Below are 18,958 nucleotides of genomic sequence, written 5' to 3' on the forward strand. Positions count from 1 at the left end.
TTTGTGTTCTGTGAAATCATCTCACAGAGTTACAGCTTTCCCCTCTAGAAGCCTTTCACTAAGGCAGTTCTTCTGGAATTGGCAAAGTGATATTTGGAAGCCCATAGAGGGGTATGGTGAAAAAGGAAATATCCTCAGAAGAAATCTGTAAAGAAGCTTTCTGAGAAACTGCTTAGTGTTCTGTTAATTCATCTCACAATGTTACATCTGTATTTCGTGGATCTCTTTGCTAGCCTTATTTCTGTGGAATCTGAGAACAGATATTTCGGATCCCTTGGAAGACTATAGGGCCAAAGGTAATATCCTCCGATAACAAAGAGAAAGAAGATTTCTGGGAAACTTCTTTGTGTTCTGTGAAATCATCGGACAGAGGTACAGCTTTCCCCTCAAGAAGCCTTTCGCTAAGACAGTTCTTGTGGAATTGGCAAAGTGATATTTGGAAGCCCATAGAGGGCTATGGTGAAAATGGAAATATCCTCAGATGAAATCTGGAAAGAAGCTTTCTGAGAAACTGCTTAGTGTTCTGTTAATTCATCTCACAGAGTTACATCTGTTTTCATGGATCTCTTTGCTAGCCTTATTTCTGTGGAATCTGAGAACAGATATTTCGGATCCCTTTGAAGACTATAGGGCCAAAGGAAATATCCTCCGATAACAAACAGAAAGAAGCTTTATGAGGAACTTCTTTGTCTTCTGTGAAATCATCTCACAGAGTTACAGCTTTCTCCTCAAGAAGCCTTTAATTAAGACAGTTGTTGTGGAATTGGCAAAGTGATTTTTGGAAGCCCTTAGAGGGCTAAGGTGAAAAAGGAAATATCCTCAGATGAAATCTCTACAGAAGCTTTCTGAGAAACTGCTTAGTGTTCTGTTAATTCATCTCACAGAGTTACATCTGTATTTTGTGGATCTCTTTGCTAGCCTTATTTCTGTGGAATCTGAGAACAGATATTTCGGATCCCTTTGAAGACTATAGGGCCAAAGGAAATATCTTCCGATAACAAAGAGAAAGAAGCTTTCTGAGAAACTTCTTTGTGTTCTGTGACATCATCTCACAGAGTTACAGCTTTCCTCTCAAGAAGCCTTTCGCTAAGGCAGTTCTTCTGGAATTGGCAAAGTGATATTTGGAAGCCCATAGAGGGCTAGGGTGAAAAAGGAAATATCCTCAGATGAAATCTGGAAAGAAGCTTTCTGAGAAACTGCTTAGTGTTCTGTTAATTCATCTCACAGAGTTACATCTGTATTTCGTGGATCTCTTTGCTAGCCTTATTTCTGTGTAATCTGAGAACAGATATTTCGGATCCCTTGGAAGACTATAGGGCCAAAGGAAATATCCTCCGACAACAAAGAGAAAGAAGCTTTCTGAGAAACTTCTTTGTCTTCTGTGAAATCATCTCACAGAGTTACAACTTTCCCCTCAAGAAGCCTCTCGCTAAGACAGTTCTTGTGGAATAGGCAAAGTGATATTTGGAAGCCCATAGAGGGCTATGGTGGAAATGGAAATATCCTCAGATGAAATTTGGAAAGAAGCTTTCTGAGAAACTGCTTAGTGTTCTGCTAATTCATGTCACAGAGTTACATCTGTATATCGTGGATCTCTTTGCTAGCCTTATTTCTGTGGAATCTGAGAACAGATATTTCGGATCCCTTTGAAGAATATAGGGCCAAAGGAAATATCCTCAGATAACAAAGAGAAAGAAGCTTTCTGAGGAACTTCTTTGTGTTCCGTGAAATCATCACACAGAGTTACAGCTTTCCCCTCAAGAAGCCTTTCTCTAAGACAGTTGTTGTGGAATTGGCAAAGTGATATTTGGAAGCCCATAGAGGGCTATGGTGAAAATGGAAATATCTTCAGGTGAAATCTGGAAAGAAGCTTTCTGAGAAACTTCTTAGTGTTCTGTTAATTCATGTCACAGAGTTACATCTGTATATCGTGGATCTCTTTGCTTGCCTCATTTCTGTGGAATCTGAGAACAGATATTTCGGATCCCTTTGAAGAATATAGGGCCAAAGGAAATATCCTCTGATAACAAAGAGAAAGAAGCTTTCTGAGAAACTTCTTTGTGTTTTGTGAAATCACCTCACAGAGTTACAGCGTTCCCCTCAAGAAGCCTTTCGCTAAGACAGTTCTTGTGGAATTGGCAAAGTGATATTTGGAACCCCTAGAGGGCTATGGTGAAAATGGAAATATCCTCAGATGAAATTTGGAAAGAAGCTTTCTGAGAAACTGCTTAGTGTTCTGTTAATTCATCTCAAAGAGTTACATCTGTTTTCGTGGATCTCTTTGCTAGCCTTATTTCTGTGGAATCTGAGAACAGATATTTCGGATCCCTTTGAAGACGATAGGGCCAAAGGAAATATCCTCCGATAACAAACAGAAAGAAGCTTTATGAGGAACTTCTTTGTCTTCTGTGAAATCATCTCACAGAGTTACAGCTTTCTCCTCAAGAAGCCTTTCGCTAAGACAGTTGTTGTGGAAATGGCAAAGTGATATTTGGAAGCCCTTAGAGGGCTATGGTGAAAAAGGAAATATCCTCAGATGAAATCTGGAAAAAAGCTTTCTGAGAAACTGCTTAGTGTTCTGTTAATTCATCTCAAAGAGTTACATCTGTATTTTGTGGATCTCTTTGCTAGCCTTATTTCTGTGGAATCTGAGAACACATATTTCGGATCCCTTGGAAGACTATAGGGCCAAAGGAAATATCCTCCGATAAGAAACAGAAAGAAGCTTTCTGAGAAACTTCTTTGTGTTCTGTGAAATCAGCTCACAGAATTACAGCTTTCCCCTCAAGAAGCCTTTCGCTAAGACAGTTCTTGTGGAATTGGCAAAGTGATATTTGGACGCCCATAGAGGGCTATGGTGAAAAAGGAAATATCCTCAGGTGAAATCTGGAAAGAAGATTTCTGAGAAACTGCTTACTGTTCTGTTAATTCATCTCACAGAGTTACATCGGTATTTCGTGGATCTCTTTGGTAGCCTTATTTCTGTGGAATCTGAGAACAGATATTTCGGATCCCTTGGAAGTCTATGGGGCCAAAGGAAATATCCTCCGATAACAAAGAGAAAGAAGCTTTCTGAGAAACTTCTTTGTGTTCTGTGAAATCATCTCTCAGAGTTACAGCTTTCCCCTCAAGAAGCCTTTCGCTAAGACAGGTCTTGTGGAAATGGCAAAGTGATATTTGGAAGCCCATTGAGGGCTATGGTGAAAAAGGAAATATCCTCAGATGAAATCTGGAAAGAAGCTTTCTGAGAAACTGCTTAGTGTTCTGTTAATTCATCTCACAGAGTTACATCTGTATTTGGTGGATCTCTTTTCTAGGGTTATTTCTGTGGAATCTGAGAACAGATATTTCGGATGCCTTGGAAGACTATAGGGCCAAAGGAAATATCCTCCGATAACAAAGAGAAAGAAGCTTTGTGAGAAACTTCTTTGTGTTCTGTGAAATCATCAAACCGAGTTACAGCTTTCCTCTCAAGAAGCCTTTCGCTAAGACAGTTCTTGTGGAATTGGCAATGTGATAATTGGAAGCCCATTGAGGGCTATGGTGAAAAAGGAAATATCCTCAGATGAAATCTGGAAAGAAGCTTTCTGAGAAACTGCTTAGTGTTCTGTTAATTCATGTCACAGAGTTACATCTGTATTTCGTGGATCTCTTTGCTAGCCTTATTTCTGTGGAATCTGAGAACAGATATTTCGGATCCCTTTGAAGACTATAGGGCCAAAGGAAATGTCCTCCGATAAAAAAGAGAAAGAAACTTTCTGAGAAACTTCTTTGTGTTCTGTGAAATCATGTCACAGAGTTACAGCTTTCCCCTCAAGAACACTTTCGCTAAGACAGTTCTTCTGGAATTGACAAAGTGATATTTGGAAGCCCATAGAGGGGTATGGTGAAAAAGGAAATATCCTCAGATGAAATCTGGAAAGAAGCTTTCTGAGAAACTGCTTAGTGTTCTGTTAATTCATCTCACAGAGTTACATCGGTATTTCGTGGATCTCTTTGCTAGCCTTATTTCTGTGTAATCTGAGAACAGATATTTCGGATCCCTTTGAAGACTATAGGGCCAAAGGAAATATCCTCTGATAACAAAGAGAAAGAAGCTTTCTGAGAAACTTCTTTGTGTTCTGTGAAATCATCTCACAGAGTTACAGCTTTCCCCTCAAGAAGCCTTTTGCTAAAACAGTTCTTGTGGAATGGGCAAAGTAATATTTGGAAGACCATTGAGGGCTATGGTGAAAAAGGAAATATCCTCAGATGAAATCTGGAAACAAGCTTTCGGAGAAACTGCTTAGTGTTCTGTTAATTCATCTCAGAGAGTTACATCTGTATTTCGCGGATCTCTTTGCTAGCCTTATTTCTGTGGAATCTGAGAACAGATATTTCGGATCCCTTGGAAGACCATAGGGCCAAAGGTAATATCCTCCGAAAACAAAGAGAAAGAAGCTTTCTGGGAAACTTCTTTGTGTTCTGTGAAATCATCTCACAGAGTTACAGCTTTCCCCTCAAGAAGCCTTTCGCTAAGACAGTTCTTGTGGAATTGGCAAAGTGATATTTGGAAGCCCATAGAGGGCTACGGTGAAAAAGAAAATATCCTCAGATGAAATCTGGAAAGAAGCTTTCTGAGAAACTGCTTAGTGTTCTGTTAATTCATCTCACAGAGTTACATCTGTATTTCGTGGATCTCTTTGCTAGCCTTATTTCTGTGGAATCTGAGAACAGATATTTCGGATCCCTTGGAAGACTGTAGGGCTAAAGGAAATATCCTCCGATAACAAAGAGAAAGAAGCTTTCTGAGAAACTTCTTTGTGTTCTGTGAAATCATCTCACAGAGTTTCAGCTTTCCCCTCAAGGAGCCTTTCGCTAAGACAGTTCTTGTGGAATTGGCAAAGTGATATTTGGAAGCCCATAGAGGGCTATAGTGAAAAAGGAAATATCCTCAGATGAAATCTGGAAAGAAGATTTCTGAGAAACTGCTTAGTGTTCTGTTAATTCATCTCACAGTGTCACATCTGTATTTCGTGAATCTCTTTGCTAGCCTTATTTCTGTGGAATCTGAGAACAGATATTTCGGATCCCTTGGAAGACCGTAGGGCCAAAGGAAATATCCTCCGATAACAAAGAGAAAGAAGCTTTCTGAGAAACTTCTTTGTGTTCTGTGAAATCATCTCACAGAGTTACAGCTTTCCCCTCAAGAACCCTTCCGCTAAGGTAGTTCTTGTGGAATTGGCAAAGTGATATTTGGAAGCCCTTAGAGGGCTATGGTGAAAATGGAAATATCCTGAGATGAAATCTGGAAAGAAGCTTTCTGAGAAACTGCTTATTGTTCGGTTAATTCATCTCACAGAGGTACATCTGTATTTCTTGGATCTCTTTGCTAGCCTTATTTCTGTGGAATATGAGAACAGATATTTCGGATCCCTTTTAAGACTATAGGGCCAAAGGAAATATCCTCCGATAACAAACAGAAAGAAGCTTTCTGAGGAACTTCTTTGTGTTCTGTGAAATCATCTCACAGAGTTACAGCTTTCTCCTCAAGAAGCCTTTCCCTAAGACAGTTGTGGAATTGGCAAAGTGATATTTGGAATCCCCTAGAGGGCTATGGTGAAAAAGGAAATATCCTCAGATAAAATCTGGAAAGAAGCTTTCTGAGAAACTGCTTAGTGTTCTGTTAATTCATCTCACAGAGTTACATCTGTATTTCGTGGATCTCTTTGCTAGCCTTATTTCTGTGGAATCTGAGAACAGATATTTCTGATCTCTTTGAAGACTATAGGGCCAAAGCAAATATCCTCCGATAACAAAGAGAAAGAAGCTTTCTGAGAAACTTCTTTGTTTTCTGTGAAATCATCTCACAGAGGTACAGCGTTCCCCTCAAGTAGCCTTTCGCTAAGACAGTTCTTCTGGAATTGGCAATGTGATAATTGGAAGCCCATAGAGGGCTATGGTGAAAAAGGAAATATCCTCAGATGAAATCTGGAAAGAAGCTTTCCGAGAAACCGCTTAGTGTTCTGTTAATTCATCACACAGAGTTACATCGGTATTTCGTGGATCTCTTTGCTAGCCTTATTTCTGTAGAATCTGAGAACTGATATTTCGGATCCCTTTGAAGACTATAGGGCCAAAGGAAATATCCTCCGATAACAAAGAGAAAGAAGCTTTCTGAGAAACTTCTTTGTGTTCTGTGAAATCATCTCACAGAGTTACAGCTTTCCCCTCAAGAGCCCTTTCGCAAAGACAGTTCTTGTGGAATCGGCAAAGTGATATTTGGAAGCCCATAGAGGGCTATGGTGAAAAAGGAAATATCCTCAGATGAAATCTGGAAAGAAGCTTTCTGAGAAACTGCTTAGTGTTCTCTTAATTCATCTCACAGAGTTTCATCTGTATTTCGTGGATGTCTTTGCTAGCCTTATTTCTGTGGAATCTGAGAACAGATATTTCGTATCCCTTGGAAGTCTATAGGGCCAAAGGAAATATCCTCCGATAACAAAGAGAAAGAAGCTTTGTGAGAAACTTCTTTGTGTTCTGTGAAATCATCTCACAGAGTTACAGCAATCCCCTGAAGAAGCCTTTCGCTAAGACAGTTCTTGTGGAATTGGCAAAGTGATATTTGGAAGCCCATAGAGGGCTATGGTGAAAAAGGAAGTATCCTCAGATGAAATCTGGAAAGAAGCTTTCTGAGAAACTGCTTAGTGTTCTGTTAATTCATCTCACAGAGTTACATCTGTATTTCGTGGATCTCTTTGCTAGCCTTATTTCTGTGGAATCTAAGAACAGATATTTCGGATCCCTTGGAAGACTACAGGGCCAAAGGAAATATCCTCCGATAACAAAGAGAAAGAAGCTTTCTGAGAAACTTCTTTGTGTTCTGTGAAATCATCTCACAGAGTTACAGCTTTCCCCTCAAGAAGCCTTTCGCTAAGGCAGTTCTTGTGGAATTGGCAAAGTGATATTTGGAAGCCCATAGAGGGCTGTGGTGAAAAAGGAAATATCCTCAGATGAAAATTGGAAAGAAGCTTTCTGAGAAACTGCTCTGTTATATGTGACTTCCACTCACAGAGTTACATCTGTATTTCGTGGATCTCTTTGCTAGCCTTATTTCTGTGGAATCTGAGAACACATATTTCAGATGAGTTCGAAGACTATAGGGCCAAAGGAAATATCCTCCTATAACAAAGAGAAAGAAGCTTTCTGAGAAACTTCTTTGTTTTCTGTGAAATCATCTCACAGAGTTACAGCGTGCCCCTCAAGAAGCCTTTCGCTAAGACAGTTCTTGTGGAATTGGCAAAGTGATATTTGGAAGCCCATAGAGGGCTATGGTGAAAAAGGAAATATCCTCAGATGAAATCTGGAAAGAAGCTTCCCGAGAAACTGCTTAGTGTTCTGTTAATTCATCTCACAGAGTTACATCGGTATGTTGTGGATCTCTTTGCTAGCCTTATTTCTGTGGAATCTGAGAACAGATATTTCGGATCCCTTTGAAGACTATAGAGCCAAAGGAAATATCCTCTGATAACAAAGAGAAAGAAGCTTCCTGAGAAACTTGTGTTCTGTGAAATCATCTCACAGAGTTACAGCTTTCTCCTCAAGAAGCCTTTCGCTAAGACAGTTCTTGTGGAATTGGCAAACTGATATTTGGAAGCCCATAGAGGGCTATGGTGAAAAAGGAAATATCCTCAGATGAAATCTGGAAGGAAGCTTTCTGAGAAACTGCTTAGTGTTCTGTTAATTCATCTCAAAGAGTTACATCTGTTTTCGTGGATCTCTTTGCTAGCCTTATTTCTGTGGAATCTGAGAACAGATATTTCGGATCACTTGGAAGACTATAGGGCCAAAGGAAATATCCTCCGATAACAAACAGAAAGAAGCTTTATGAGGAACTTCTTTGTCTTCTGTGAAATCATCTCACAGAGTTACAGCTTTCTCCTCAAGAAGCCTTTCGCTAAGACAGTTGTTGTGGAATTGGCAAAGTGATATTTGGAAGCCCTTAGAGGGCTATGGTGAAAAAGGAAATATCCTCAGATGAAATCTGGAAAAAAGCTTTCTGAGAAACTGCTTAGTGTTCTGTTAATTCATCTCACAGAGTTACATCTGTATTTTGTGGATCTCTTTGCTAGCCTTATTTCTGTGGAATCTGAGAACAGATATTTCGGATCCCTTGGAAGACTATAGGGCCAAAGGAAATATCCTCCGATAAGAAACAGAAAGAAGCTTTCTGAGAAACTTCTTTGTGTTCTGTGAAATCAGCTCACAGAGTTACAGCTTTCGCCTCAAGAAGCCTTTCGCTAAGACAGTTCTTGTGGAATTGGCAAAGTGATATTTGGAGTCCCATAGAGGGCTATGGTGAAAAAGGAAATATCCTCAGATGAAATCTGGAAAGAAGATTTCTGAGAAACTGCTTAGTGTTCTGTTAATTCATCTCACAGAGTTACATCGGTATTTCGTGGATCTCTTTGCTAGCCTTATTTCTGTCGAATCTGAGAACAGATATTTCGGATCCCTTGGAAGACTATAGGGCCAAAGGAAATATCCTCCGATAACAAAGAGAAAGAAGCTTTCTGAGAAACTTCTTTGTGTTCTGTGAAATCATCTCACAGAGTTACAGCTTTCCCCTCAAGAAGCCTTTCGCTAAGACAGTTCTTCTGGAATTGGCAAAGTGATATTTGGAAGCCTCTAGAGGGCTATGGTGAAAAAGGAAATATCCTCAGATGAAATCTGGAAAGAATCTTTCTGAGAAACTGCTTACTGTGCTGTTAATTCATCTCACAGAGTTACATCTGTATTTCGTGGATCTCTTTGCTACCCGTATTTCTGTGTAATCTGAGAACAGATATTTCGGATCCCTTGGAAGACTATAGGGCCAAAGGAAATATCCTCCGATAACAAATAGAAAGAAGCTTCCTGAGAAACTTCTTTGTGTTCTGTGAAATCATCTCACAGAGTTACAGCTTTCCCCTCAAGAAGCCTTTCGCTAAGACAGTTCTTGTGGAATTGGCAAAGTGATATTTGGAAGCCCATAGAGGGCTATGGTGAAAAAGGAAATATCCTCAGATGAAATCTGGAAGGAAGCTTTCGGAGAAACTGCTTAGTGTTCTGTTAATTCATCTCTCAGAGTTGCATATGTATTTCGTGGATCTCTTTGCCAGCCTTATTTCTCTGGAATCTGAGAACAGATATTTCGGATCACTTGGAAGACTATAGGGCCAAAGGAAATGTCCTCCGTTAACAAAGAGAAAGAAGCTTTCTGAGAAACTTCTTTGTGTTCTGTGAAATCATCTCACAGAATTACAGCTTTCCCCTCAAGAAGCCTTTCGATAAGACAGTTCTTGTGGAATTGGCAAAGTGATATTTGGAACCCCTAGAGGGCTATGGTGAAAATGGAAATATCCTCAGATGAAATTTGGAAAGAAGCTTTCTGAGAAACTGCTTAGTGTTCTGTTAATTCATCTCAAACAGTTACATCTGTTTTCGTGGATCTCTTTGCTAGCCTTATTTCTGTGGAATCTGAGAACAGATATTTCGGATCCCTTGGAAGACTATAGGGCCAAAGGAAATATCCTCCGATAACAAACAGAAAGAAGCTTTATGAGGAACTTCTTTGTCTTCTGTGAAATCATCTCACAGAGTTACAGCTTTCTCCTCAAGAAGCCTTTCGCTAAGACAGTTCTTGTGGAATTGGCAAAGTGATATTTGGAAGCCCTTAGAGGGCTATGGTGAAAAAGGAAATATCCTCAGATGAAATCTGGAAAAAAGCTTTCTGAGAAACTGCTTAGTGTTCTGTTAATTCATCTCACAGAGTTACATCTGTATTTCGTGGATCTCTTTGCTAGCCTTATTTCTGTGGAATCTGAGAACAGATATTTCGGATCCCATGGAAGACTATAGGGCCAAAGGTAATATCCTCCGATAACAAAGAGAAAGAAGCTTTATGGGAAACTTCTTTGTGTTCTCTGAAGTCATCTCACAGAATTACAGCTTTCCCCTCAAGAAGCCTTTCGCTAAGACAGTTCTTGTGGAAATGGCAAAGTGAAATTTGGAAGCCCATAGAGGGCTACGGTGAAAAAGGAAACATCCTCAGATGAAATCTGGAAAGAAGCTTTCTGAGAAACTGCTTACTGTTCTGTTAATTCATCTCACAGAGTTACATCTGTATTTCGTGGATCTCTTTGCTAGCCTTATTTCTGTGGAATCTGAGAACAGATATTTCGGATCCCTTGGAAGACTATAGGGCCAAAGGAAATATCCTCCGATAACAAAGAGAAAGAAGCTTTCTGAGAAACTTCTTTGTGTTCTGTGAAATCATCTCACAGAGTTACAGCTTTCCCCTCAAGAAGCCTTTCGCTAAGACAGTTCTTCTGGAATTGGCAAAGTGATATTTGGAAGCCCATAGAGGGCTATGGTGAAAAAGGAAATATCCTCAGATGAAATCTGGAAAGAAGCTTTCGGAGAAACTGCTTAGTGTTCTGTTAATTCATCTCACAGAGGTACATCTGTATTTCTTGGATATCTTTTCTAGCCGTATTTCTGTGTAATCTGAGAACAGATATTTCGGATCCCTTGGAAGACTATAGGGCCAAAGGAAATATCCTCCGATAACAAAGAGAAAGAAGCTTTCTGAGAAACTTCTTTGTGTTCTGTGAAATCATCTCACAGAGTTACAGCTTTCCCCTCAAGAAGCCTTTCGCTAAGACAGTTCTTGTGGAATTGGCAAAGTGATATTTGGAAGCCCATAGAGGGCTGTGGTGAAAAAAGAAATATCCTCAGATGAAATCTGGAAAGAAGTTTTCTGAGAAACTGCTTAGTGTTCTGTTAATTCATCTCACAGAGTTACATCTTTATTTCGTGGATGTCTTTGCTAGCCTTATTTCTGTGGAATCTGAGAACAGATATTTCAGATGAGTTCGAAGTCTATAGGGCCAAAGGAAATATCCTCCTATAACAAAGAGAAAGAAGCTTTCTGAGAAACTTCTTTGTTTTCTGTGAAATCATCTCACAGAGTTACAGCGTTCCCCTCAAGAAGCCTTTCGCTAAGACAGTTCTTGTGGAATTGGCAAAGTGATATTTGGAAGCCCATAGAGGGCTATGTTGAAAAAGGAAATATGCTCAGATGAAATCTGGAAAGAAGCTTTCCGAGAAACTGCTTAGTGTTCTGTTAATTCATCTCACAGAGTTACGTCGGTATTTCGTGGATCTCTATGCTAGCTTTATTTCTGTGGAATCTGAGAACAGATATTTCGGATCCCTTGGAAGTCTATGGGGCCAAAGGAAATATCCTTCGATAAGAAAGAGAAAGAAGCTTTCTGAGAAACTTCTTTGTGTTCTGTGAAATCATCTCTCAGAGTTACAGCTTTCCCCTCAAGAAGCCTTTCGCTAAGACAGTTCTTGTGGAAATGGCAAAGTGATATTTGGAAGCCCGTTGAGGGCTATGGTGAAAAAGGAAATATCCTCAGATGAAATCTGGAAAGAAGCTTTCGGAGAAACTGCTTAGTGTTCTGTTAATTCATCTCACAGATTTACATCTGTATTTCGTGGATCTCTTTGCTAGCCTTATTTCTGTGGAATCTGAGAACAGATATTTCGGATCCCATGGAAGACTATAGGGCCAAAGGTAATATCTTCCGATAACAAAGAGAAAGAAGCTTTCTGGGAAACTTCTTTGTGTTCTGTGAAGTCATCTCACAGAATTACAGCTTTCCCCTCAAGAAGCCTTTCGCTAAGACAGTTCTTGTGGAAATGGCAAAGTGAAATTTGGAAGCCCATAGAGGGCTATGGTGAAAAAGGAAATATCCTCAGATGAAAATTGGAAAGAAGCTTTCTGAGAAACTGCTCTGTTATATGTGACTTCCACTCACAGAGTTACATCTGTATTTCGTGGATCTCTTTGCTAGCCTTATTTCTGTGGAATCTGAGAACACATATTTCAGATGAGTTCGAAGACTATAGGGCCAAAGGAAATATCCTCCTATAACAAAGAGAAAGAAGCTTTCTGAGAAACTTCTTTGTTTTCTGTGAAATCATCTCACAGAGTTACAGCGTGCCCCTCAAGAAGCCTTTCGCTAAGACAGTTCTTGTGGAATTGGCAAAGTGATATTTGGAAGCCCATAGAGGGCTATGGTGAAAAAGGAAATATCCTCAGATGAAATCTGGAAAGAAGCTTCCCGAGAAACTGCTTAGTGTTCTGTTAATTCATCTCACAGAGTTACATCGGTATGTTGTGGATCTCTTTGCTAGCCTTATTTCTGTGGAATCTGAGAACAGATATTTCGGATCCCTTTGAAGACTATAGAGCCAAAGGAAATATCCTCTGATAACAAAGAGAAAGAAGCTTCCTGAGAAACTTGTGTTCTGTGAAATCATCTCACAGAGTTACAGCTTTCTCCTCAAGAAGCCTTTCGCTAAGACAGTTCTTGTGGAATTGGCAAACTGATATTTGGAAGCCCATAGAGGGCTATGGTGAAAAAGGAAATATCCTCAGATGAAATCTGGAAGGAAGCTTTCTGAGAAACTGCTTAGTGTTCTGTTAATTCATCTCAAAGAGTTACATCTGTTTTCGTGGATCTCTTTGCTAGCCTTATTTCTGTGGAATCTGAGAACAGATATTTCGGATCACTTGGAAGACTATAGGGCCAAAGGAAATATCCTCCGATAACAAACAGAAAGAAGCTTTATGAGGAACTTCTTTGTCTTCTGTGAAATCATCTCACAGAGTTACAGCTTTCTCCTCAAGAAGCCTTTCGCTAAGACAGTTGTTGTGGAATTGGCAAAGTGATATTTGGAAGCCCTTAGAGGGCTATGGTGAAAAAGGAAATATCCTCAGATGAAATCTGGAAAAAAGCTTTCTGAGAAACTGCTTAGTGTTCTGTTAATTCATCTCACAGAGTTACATCTGTATTTTGTGGATCTCTTTGCTAGCCTTATTTCTGTGGAATCTGAGAACAGATATTTCGGATCCCTTGGAAGACTATAGGGCCAAAGGAAATATCCTCCGATAAGAAACAGAAAGAAGCTTTCTGAGAAACTTCTTTGTGTTCTGTGAAATCAGCTCACAGAGTTACAGCTTTCGCCTCAAGAAGCCTTTCGCTAAGACAGTTCTTGTGGAATTGGCAAAGTGATATTTGGAGTCCCATAGAGGGCTATGGTGAAAAAGGAAATATCCTCAGATGAAATCTGGAAAGAAGATTTCTGAGAAACTGCTTAGTGTTCTGTTAATTCATCTCACAGAGTTACATCGGTATTTCGTGGATCTCTTTGCTAGCCTTATTTCTGTCGAATCTGAGAACAGATATTTCGGATCCCTTGGAAGACTATAGGGCCAAAGGAAATATCCTCCGATAACAAAGAGAAAGAAGCTTTCTGAGAAACTTCTTTGTGTTCTGTGAAATCATCTCACAGAGTTACAGCTTTCCCCTCAAGAAGCCTTTCGCTAAGACAGTTCTTCTGGAATTGGCAAAGTGACATTTGGAAGCCTCTAGAGGGCTATGGTGAAAAAGGAAATATCCTCAGATGAAATCTGGAAAGAATCTTTCTGAGAAACTGCTTACTGTTCTGTTAATTCATCTCACAGAGTTACATCTGTATTTCGTGGATCTCTTTGCTACCCGTATTTCTGTGTAATCTGAGAACAGATATTTCGGATCCCTTGGAAGACTATAGGGCCAAAGGAAATATCCTCCGATAACAAATAGAAAGAAGCTTCCTGAGAAACTTCTTTGTGTTCTGTGAAATCATCTCACAGAGTTACAGCTTTCCCCTCAAGAAGCCTTTCGCTAAGACAGTTCTTGTGGAATTGGCAAAGTGATATTTGGAAGCCCATAGAGGGCTATGGTGAAAAAGGAAATATCCTCAGATGAAATCTGGAAGGAAGCTTTCGGAGAAACTGCTTAGTGTTCTGTTAATTCATCTCTCAGAGTTGCATATGTATTTCGTGGATCTCTTTGCCAGCCTTATTTCTCTGGAATCTGAGAACAGATATTTCGGATCACTTGGAAGACTATAGGGCCAAAGGAAATGTCCTCCGTTAACAAAGAGAAAGAAGCTTTCTGAGAAACTTCTTTGTGTTCTGTGAAATCATCTCACAGAATTACAGCTTTCCCCTCAAGAAGCCTTTCGCTAAGACAGTTCTTGTGGAATTGGCAAAGTGATATTTGGAACCCCTAGAGGGCTATGGTGAAAATGGAAATATCCTCAGATGAAATTTGGAAAGAAGCTTTCTGAGAAACTGCTTAGTGTTCTGTTAATTCATCTCAAACAGTTACATCTGTTTTCGTGGATCTCTTTGCTAGCCTTATTTCTGTGGAATCTGAGAACAGATATTTCGGATCCCTTGGAAGACTATAGGGCCAAAGGAAATATCCTCCGATAACAAACAGAAAGAAGCTTTATGAGGAACTTCTTTGTCTTCTGTGAAATCATCTCACAGAGTTACAGCTTTCTCCTCAAGAAGCCTTTCGCTAAGACAGTTCTTGTGTAATTGGCAAAGTGATATTTGGAAGCCCTTAGAGGGCTATGGTGAAAAAGGAAATATCCTCAGATGAAATCTGGAAAAAAGCTTTCTGAGAAACTGCTTAGTGTTCTGTTAATTCATCTCACAGAGTTACATCTGTATTTCGTGGATCTCTTTGCTAGCCTTATTTCTGTGGAATCTGAGAACAGATATTTCGGATCCCATGGAAGACTATAGGGCCAAAGGTAATATCCTCCGATAACAAAGAGAAAGAAGCTTTATGGGAAACTTCTTTGTGTTCTCTGAAGTCATCTCACAGAATTACAGCTTTCCCCTCAAGAAGCCTTTCGCTAAGACAGTTCTTGTGGAAATGGCAAAGTGAAATTTGGAAGCCCATAGAGGGCTACGGTGAAAAAGGAAACATCCTCAGATGAAATCTGGAAAGAAGCTTTCTGAGAAACTGCTTACTGTTCTGTTAATTCATCTCACAGAGTTACATCTGTATTTCGTGGATCTCTTTGCTAGCCTTATTTATGTGGAATCTGAGAACAGATATTTCGGATCCCTTGGAAGACTATAGGGCCAAAGGAAATATCCTCCGATAACAAAGAGAAAGAAGCTTTCTGAGAAACTTCTTTGTGTTCTGTGAAATCATCTCACAGAGTTACAGCTTTCCCCTCAAGAAGCCTTTCGCTAAGACAGTTCTTCTGGAATTGGCAAAGTGATATTTGGAAGCCCATAGAGGGCTATGGTGAAAAAGGAAATATCCTCAGATGAAATCTGGAAAGAAGCTTTCGGAGAAACTGCTTAGTGTTCTGTTAATTCATCTCACAGAGGTACATCTGTATTTCTTGGATATCTTTTCTAGCCGTATTTCTGTGTAATCTGAGAACAGATATTTCGGATCCCTTGGAAGACTATAGGGCCAAAGGAAATATCCTCCGATAACAAAGAGAAAGAAGCTTTCTGAGAAACTTCTTTGTGTTCTGTGAAATCATCTCACAGAGTTACAGCTTTCCCCTCAAGAAGCCTTTCGCTAAGACAGTTCTTGTGGAATTGGCAAAGTGATATTTGGAAGCCCATAGAGGGCTGTGGTGAAAAAAGAAATATCCTCAGATGAAATCTGGAAAGAAGCTTTCTGAGAAACTGCTTAGTGTTCTGTTAATTCATCTCACAGAGCTACATCTTTATTTCGTGGATGTCTTTGCTAGCCTTATTTCTGTGGAATCTGAGAACAGATATTTCAGATGAGTTCGAAGACTATAGGGCCAAAGGAAATATCCTCCTATAACAAAGAAAAAGAAGCTTTCTGAGAAACTTCTTTGTTTTCTGTGAAATCATCTCACAGAGTTACAGCGTTCCCCTCAAGAAGCCTTTCGCTAAGACAGTTCTTGTGGAATTGGCAAAGTGATATTTGGAAGCCCATAGAGGGCTATGTTGAAAAAGGAAATATGCTCAGGTGAAATCTGGAAAGAAGCTTTCCGAGAAACTGCTTAGTGTTCTGTTAATTCATCTCACAGAGTTACATCGGTATTTCGTGGATCTCTATGCTAGCCTTATTTCTGTGGAATCTGAGAGGAGATATTTCGGATCCCTTTGAAGACTATAGGGCCAAAGGAAATATCCTCCGATAAGAAAGAGAAAGAAGCCTTCTGAGAAACTTCTTTGTGTTCTGTGAAATCATCTCTCAGAGTTACAGCTTTCCCCTCAAGAAGCCTTTCGCTAAGACAGTTCTTGTGGAAATGGCAAAGTGATATTTGGAAGCCCATTGAGGGCTATGGTGAAAAAGGAAATATCCTCAGATGAAATCTGGAAAGAAGCTTTCGGAGAAACTGCTTAGTGTTCTCTTAATTCATCTCACAGAGTTACATCTGTATGTCGTGGATCTCTTTGCTAGCCTTATTTCTGTGGAATCTGAGAACAGATATTTCGGATCCCATGGAAGACTATAGGGCCAAAGGTAATATCCTCCGATAACAAACAGAAAGAAGCTTTATGAGGAACTTCTTTGTCTTCTGTGAAATCATCTCACAGAGTTACAGCTTTCTCCTCAAGAAGCCTTTCGCTAAGACAGTTCTTGTGGAATTGGCAAAGTGATATTTGGAAGCCCTTAGAGGGCTATGGTGAAAAAGGAAATATCCTCAGATGAAATCTGGAAAAAAGCTTTCTGAGAAACTGCTTAGTGTTCTGTTAATTCATCTCACAGAGTTACATCTGTATTTCGTGGATCTCTTTGCTAGCCTTATTTCTGTGGAATCTGAGAACAGATATTTCGGATCCCATGGAAGACTATAGGGCCAAAGGTAATATCCTCCGATAACAAAGAGAAAGAAGCTTTATGGGAAACTTCTTTGTGTTCTCTGAAGTCATCTCACAGAATTACAGCTTTCCCCTCAAGAAGCCTTTCGCTAAGACAGTTCTTGTGGAAATGGCAAAGTGAAATTTGGAAGCCCATAGAGGGCTACGGTGAAAAAGGAAACATCCTCAGATGAAATCTGGAAAGAAGCTTTCTGAGAAACTGCTTACTGTTCTGTTAATTCATCTCACAGAGTTACATCTGTATTTCGTGGATCTCTTTGCTAGCCTTATTTCTGTGGAATCTGAGAACAGATATTTCGGATCCCTTGGAAGACTATAGGGCCAAAGGAAATATCCTCCGATAACAAAGAGAAAGAAGCTTTCTGAGAAACTTCTTTGTGTTCTGTGAAATCATCTCACAGAGTTACAGCTTTCCCCTCAAGAAGCCTTTCGCTAAGACAGTTCTTCTGGAATTGGCAAAGTGATATTTGGAAGCCCATAGAGGGCTATGGTGAAAAAGGAAATATCCTCAGATGAAATCTGGAAAGAAGCTTTCGGAGAAACTGCTTAGTGTTCTGTTAATTCATCTCACAGAGGTACATCTGTATTTCTTGGATATCTTTTCTAGCCGTATTTCTGTGTAATCTGAGAACAGATATTTCGGATCCCTTGGAAGACTATAGGGCCAAAGGAAATATCCTCCGATAACAAAGAGAAAGAAGCTTTCTGAGAAACTTCTTTGTGTTCTGTGAAATCATCTCACAGAGTTACAGCTTTCCCCTCAAGAAGCCTTTCGCTAAGACAGTTCTTGTGGAATTGGCAAAGTGATATTTGGAAGCCCATAGAGGGCTGTGGTGAAAAAAGAAATATCCTCAGATGAAATCTGGAAAGAAGTTTTCTGAGAAACTGCTTAGTGTTCTGTTAATTCATCTCACAGAGTTACATCTTTATTTCGTGGATGTCTTTGCTAGCCTTATTTCTGTGGAATCTGAGAACAGATATTTCAGATGAGTTCGAAGTCTATAGGGCCAAAGGAAATATCCTCCTATAACAAAGAGAAAGAAGCTTTCTGAGAAACTTCTTTGTTTTCTGTGAAATCATCTCACAGAGTTACAGCGTTCCCCTCAAGAAGCCTTTCGCTAAGACAGTTCTTGTGGAATTGGCAAAGTGATATTTGGAAGCCCATAGAGGGCTATGTTGAAAAAGGAAATATGCTCAGATGAAATCTGGAAAGAAGCTTTCCGAGAAACTGCTTAGTGTTCTGTTAATTCATCTCACAGAGTTACATCGGTATTTCGTGGATCTCTATGCTAGCTTTATTTCTGTGGAATCTGAGAACAGATATTTCGGATCCCTTGGAAGTCTATGGGGCCAAAGGAAATATCCTTCGATAAGAAAGAGAAAGAAGCTTTCTGAGAAACTTCTTTGTGTTCTGTGAAATCATCTCTCAGAGTTACAGCTTTCCCCTCAAGAAGCCTTTCGCTAAGACAGTTCTTGTGGAAATGGCAAAGTGATATTTGGAAGCCCGTTGAGGGCTATGGTGAAAAAGGAAATATCCTCAGATGAAATCTGGAAAGAAGCTTTCGGAGAAACTGCTTAGTGTTCTGTTAATTCATCTCACAGATTTACATCTGTATTTCGTGGATCTCTTTGCTAGCCTTATTTCTGTGGAATCTGAGAACAGATATTTCGGATCCCATGGAAGACTATAGGGCCAAAGGTAATATCTTCCGATAACAAAGAGAAAGAAGCTTTCTGGGAAACTTCTTTGTGTTCTGTGAAGTCATCTCACAGAATTACAGCTTTCCCCTCAAGAAGCCTTTCGCTAAGACAGTTCTTGTGGAAATGGCAAAGTGAAATTTGGAAGCCCATAGAGGGCTATGGTGAAAAAGGAAATATCCTCAGATGAAAATTGGAAAGAAGCTTTCTGAGAAACTGCTCTGTTATATGTGACTTCCACTCACAGAGTTACATCTGTATTTCGTGGATCTCTTTGCTAGCCTTATTTCTGTGGAATCTGAGAACACATATTTCAGATGAGTTCGAAGACTATAGGGCCAAAGGAAATATCCTCCTATAACAAAGAGAAAGAAGCTTTCTGAGAAACTTCTTTGTTTTCTGTGAAATCATCTCACAGAGTTACAGCGTGCCCCTCAAGAAGCCTTTCGCTAAGACAGTTCTTGTGGAATTGGCAAAGTGATATTTGGAAGCCCATAGAGGGCT

The sequence above is a fragment of the Macaca mulatta genome, chromosome 13 (genome assembly GCF_049350105.2).
Source record: "Macaca mulatta isolate MMU2019108-1 chromosome 13, T2T-MMU8v2.0, whole genome shotgun sequence".
NCBI lineage: Eukaryota > Metazoa > Chordata > Mammalia > Primates > Cercopithecidae > Macaca > Macaca mulatta.